Source organism: Notothenia coriiceps, unplaced genomic scaffold (assembly GCF_000735185.1).
Source record: "Notothenia coriiceps isolate Sejong01 unplaced genomic scaffold, NC01 NC01_scaffold00000339, whole genome shotgun sequence".
NCBI classification, from domain to species: Eukaryota; Metazoa; Chordata; class Actinopteri; order Perciformes; family Nototheniidae; genus Notothenia; species Notothenia coriiceps.
The window spans coordinates 9,940,360-9,946,082 of record NW_011333040.1 but is presented as its reverse complement, the minus strand read 5'-3'; positions in this window follow the sequence as shown (position 1 = coordinate 9,946,082).

The window sequence follows — 5,723 nt, the reverse complement described above, 5'->3', positions numbered from 1 at the left end:
TAACCCATGTCCATATGTTTATTCTGGGGTAGTAGATTAAAAGTTTAGGGCTATCACTATGGGCAGCAACACTGTAAATATTGACAAATAAATCCAGGAAAATGGCACAAAAGAAAACTGGTAGTGGCCTGGCTGGGTGTATAATTCCCGGCCTGACTTATTGTCCCAGTCCGGCCCTGTCTGCCCCTGATTGTTTCCACCTGTTCCCACTCACCTCATGTTTAAATAGTCCTGTCTCTCCCCTGTCCGTGTCAGTTCATCTTGTTTGTTTCCCCGAATGGTTGTGCCAAGCCTCAGCTCAGAAAGGATCGCTTTCACTCATGTCAGGTTTTGTTTTGTCGTGAATTTTGTAGGCTTACGTTTTTCTTAAGTTCTCTTTTTGTTATGCTAGTTTTTCCTCCTTGTGAGCACTTTTTGTTTATGCCATAACTACTCTGTTAAGAGGGATTACCTCATCTTTGGAATTAAAAATACATTTTGTTACATTCAAGACTTTGTCTCTGGGTCGTGCATTTGGGTCCATCAGTTTGTGTCAAGGTCCTGACACTGAAGTCTCCATGGGGAGACTAACTTCTCTTCTAAAACACGCCATGAAACCACAGCTTTGGGGTCAAGCAAATAAATCAAAGGTCTTAATGAAAAGGACCAGAAATACAATTTAAAATGTGGTACTGCCAGCCCCCCATCAAGCCTCCTCCGTTGAGTAGTGGACATTTTGAGTATAGGCCGCTTGTTGTTCCAAATACATTTTGAAATTGCCGACTGTACTTTCTGCCAATGACCATTGGGAGGCAATAGAGGAAGCATTGAACTGATAAAATTAACTCGAGGCAGTATATTCATATTAATTATTGAAGCTCTGGCTTGTAGTGAGTTGGGCTGGCTCGACCACCTATTGAGGTCCTGGAGAACCTTGTTGTTCAAGTCTGTATAATTATTCTTTACAGTCTTGTTAAGGTTTGGGAATATTTCAACACCAAAATATTTGAAATGTTCTACCACAGGAATGTTTGCAGACATTGTTTGATAGATATGTTTGTGTAAATAATGTCTGGATAGCTTATTTGGCAGCGTCGTTGAGAGGCGAAAAGGCAGACTTGGATCAATCAATCTTAAAACCTGATAGGTTGCCAAATTCCTCTATTACACGAAGCAGACGAGTCACAGACGTTGAGGGGTTCCGCCTAAAAATCAGTACATCATCCGCGTTTTTTTTAAAGAAACATAATTCTCTATAAACAAAAAATCTCCTGAGAAAGTTTGGAAATACAGAAGTTCCTGTTTTAATACATTTGTGTTTCTCATTCAAGCCCTTGGCTAGAGACAGGAATTTATGAAAACAGGAACTTTAAAAGGAACGTTTAAAAGGTAAAATGTTAAATATATACTTGTCTTACAATTCAGGAATTGCGTCCTTAAAAAGTATTGAATCAGTTTATGTATACAATCTACATACTGATGTTTTTTTATTGACTGAATTGACACTAAGTGTTTTATTTGAAATGCACTATCCCTCCAACTTTCTTTAAGGTAAACCAGCTGTCTGAGATTTTACGTTTGAATTGAAAGTGTTTTAATCAACTTCAGAACTGTTAATTATTTAAGAGGCACTTTGTGTCAGCTTTAGGTTTGGCGATTGTACTTGAAAGATTGTATATTGTAAGATGTTTGTCTGTTATTCCTTATCTATACTTTTTGTGTGTTTTACTGTAAAGCAGCTTGAACTTTCATCGACTTTTCAGCTTCCCAGAAAAGATTTAGATCTTTTTTTCTGACTGTTTTTCCTGAGTGATAACACTGGATTACTCTCTGTTAATTGACTCTTTCTCTGGTAAATATATTCCCTATTCACTCCTTCGAGTTTATTATCTGATTTCCAGTTAATAAAAAGGCGGTGAGTTCATGGAGAGCTGGAGTATTAAACTTGTGTTTGTTTTATGCTTGAAATAAATTACATATTTTTTATTTGCTTAAGATTAAACACTAATCTCACACAGCTGTTTTGTTTTTTCAAAGCAATGTTGCCAAAAAACATCTTGACTGTTTTATATGGAAGTGCTTTAAAGTTCTGATTGTATTGTAAAATGTTCACAAATAGAGACAGAGTGGTCAAAGTATGTGGAAGACAGAATCTCCCTCTGGAGGGAACAAAGGAATTTTTAGCCTTTGCAGATCATTTACAGTACATGCCCTAAAACCTATATAACACACTGCAGGAAACAGAAAACCCAAAAAGCACAATAGGGCCCCTTTAAGATGAAATTGAATCTGACTTCACAAGGTTATTTAAGGATGCACGGATATGGAGCATCTCTTTAGCACAACCACCTCAGATTACACTTTTGTTCTCTGACAGTGTTTTGGCTTGTATTTCAAACTAGTTACAAAGGTTTGGGAGTTTGAAAAGTAACCTCCATTGACGCCAGCATTGTCGTGTTGATTCAATAATTCCTGTGAATCCAATACAGTAGTAATATTAGTTTATTTGTCCCAGAGGGGAAAATGGGTTGCAGCACATCACAAAGGCATTAAAAAAGATAAAACATTCGTCACTGACATCAACATAGACACAGATTAAAAAAGAACAGACATAAAAAAAACAGATATCGGGACGACGACAATGCCAGACCAGCTGGGTAAACTGTGCGTCCTAGCCATCATTGGTTAAGGAGTTTGATGGCTTGTGGGACGAAAGACAGCCTAGATCTGTTCTTTTTAAACAGAGGGGCACGATATCTCCGCCCGGATGGCAACAGTTCGAAATAAGAGGCGAGTGGGTGCCTCAGGTCANAACTAACAGGGAGTCCAATTGACTTGCATAGAGCTCCCTGAACGCTGGTAGTGAGAATGGGTCTGCGGAGAGCATTTCTCCGCCATCCCAACTTGTCTATTACCAGCGTTCAGGGAGCTCTATGCAAGTCAATTGGACTCCCTGTTAGTTAGCCAAGGGATCCTGGTGTGTGAGGTGCTCCGGGATTGGTCCATTTGGGCTGGGCCGGACTGGGACAATAAGTCAGGCCGGGAATTATGCATCCAGCCAGGCCACTACCAGTTTTCATTTGTGCCATTTTCCTGGATTTATTTGTCAATATTTACAGCGTTGCTGCCCATAGTGATAGCCCTAAACTTTAAATCTACTACCCCAGAAAAAATATATGGACATGGGTTACTATCTTTTTTTAAAAGTGCAAATCTATTTAGGAACCTATCCATGTGAACATATTTTAAGTGGAGGTGGACCTCAAATCCTCTAGGGGGGTCCGGTAAGATTTTTTTTTTAAATGTTGGACTTAAATCATGACTTAAATGCATCAATCTGGTGCACTTTGAGGGGGAAATAAAGAGAGACTAAACCCATATGAAACAGAACTGTATACATTTAAATAATCATAAAATCATAAGAACATGGCCATAACCAATAACATACCATATCCAATATGAAAAAACATTGAAACTTGTTTATTTATTTGTTTTTGGGTCATTTATAGTTGTGAGTGTGGGCACCTGAACCAGCCTCACCCGTCTCCCCCCTGCTCCTCTTTGAGGAAGCAGCAAAGACTAGTTTTAGCTCTCAACAAGTTTTTAAAGTTTATCCTACCTTTTTTCACCTAATCAAATTTTTTTTATTATTATTCATGCATATTTTACTAATCACTCCCACTTCAAATGGAAATATGTGTTTACATAATGGTGACCAAACCGTTTGAGACCCACAGAGAACTTAGACTAAACACTCAAGAGTCCTTTACCTCAACTGAGCTGTAGTTATCAGTCTCTCAATCTGACAGGAGAGGACTCTCCTCCACCTTGTTGACAGCTCATTATATCCGTTAGCGCAGCCAGCTAGCACGAGATGCTAACAACAACAATACACGTAACCGGTGCGCNAGATATAGATGTCTATATATATATATATATATATATATATATATGTATATTGTCAATATTATTGATGTATTTATATTAAAGCTGAATAAATCTGATGAAAAGGAAACACATACCAGGCTGATTTGTGAAATGTGGTGAAGTACAGGTAAATATGCATTTGGATTATAGTTTGCTGAAACCAAGACCGCAGGGTATTTTAAGAAAGGAAAGTGCAGAAGCTCCAAAAGTCCAAACAGAAACAACCTTAGCAGGATGGCAGCATCATCAAACCTCCGAACCATCACTCAGACCAGAAGACGCCTGGGGGAAGAACAACCTGGTGACCATGTAGCTTCGGGAATGACCGTCCATACCCCCCCTCCCAACATCTGATTTGGTGTGAATGCAGTCATACTGTGTTACTAACTGAAGACGTTGAGATTAAAATACATGGCTTTTACTGAGCGTCACGTAAACATAAGAGGCTTTTGTGTTGCATTGTGGGAAATGTGGCATCCATTGCTTTTTTTCTTGACCCATACAGGTACTTAAAGTCAGGATATCCCGGTGCTGATGCTTCAATTTTGAACCGTCTTCTTTTAAGTGTTACTCACTTATTATTACAGAGAACGTCCCCTATCGTGTCCTGAAGGGTACTGCCACCTTTGGTCAAGGGTCGAAATGTTATGTAATAAAATAAACGTAATTAATAATTTGGGGTGGACTGACTTTGTAACACAACAGATAAATGACAACCGTACTGCTGAAGTTATAGCTAAAGTCAGGTTCTAAATTGAATCCAGTGCATTCTGATAGAGTCCTGACAACACCTTCATGAAGGTCACAATGATTTGGACAGGTTGAAGATTATCTGAAAATGGCGTTTGTGGTGCTTTTCAACTTTTCAACAACACATTTTTATTTATTTATCCTAGGCTTACTGATAGATAATCTAATATGCAATTGCAAAGCCTATTAATCAGAGGGTGAGTGGTTTGATCCCCAGCCTAGACAACATGTTGAAGTATCCTCAGACAAGGAATTGAACCCAAAATTGCTCCGTAGGCATGTCGACAGTATTTTGTATGCTAAATGAAGCATTTCACATCCAAAGATTAGATTAGATTCAACTTTATTGTCATTGTGCAACGTGCAGGTACAAGCCAATGAAATGCAGTTAGTATCCAACCAGAAATTAGGTTGCTAATGTATACCCCTGTAATTATGTTGTATTGATGTCCTTTTGTTTTCTATTGTTTTTATGTGTAACCAATGTGCTGCAGGTCTCCCTTGAAAAAGATATCGTTGATCTCAATGGGTTTTTTCACCTGGTTGAATAAAGGCTATAAACAAACAAGAAATGCAAGATGTGCTATATATAAAAAGAACAAGTTGCATATTATTAGGGATGCACCGAATATTCGGCCGCCGAAAATTATCGGCCGAAAATGGTTAAAAAGGCTCTTTCGGCTTTCGGCCGAAAGGGTTTTAGCACCACGGCGGACTGGTCAGAGAGCGAACAGGTCACGGAAACCACTAGAACTAGAATGAGGCGTATAAACAGGCGCCATAAAAAACTAAAGTTCACCACCCCTCGGATAGGGCTTCAACCCTTTCAGAAAACGTCAATGTGGGGGAGGTGGGCCCTTTACCAGTCGACCTCTGTGCAAAATGTTTAGCGTTAGGCGCGGAGAAAGAGGACTATAAAAATTTATGAGCTTCGCGGTCTGTACAACCGCAACTCGGTCGGCCCGCGTAACCAGCGCGCGGCACGGAACAAGCGGCGTAAAAACTTAATGCAGTAGTGTTGTTGTGCCAATCGAATGGTTGCGATGGTGACAAGGGACTGTAACCAC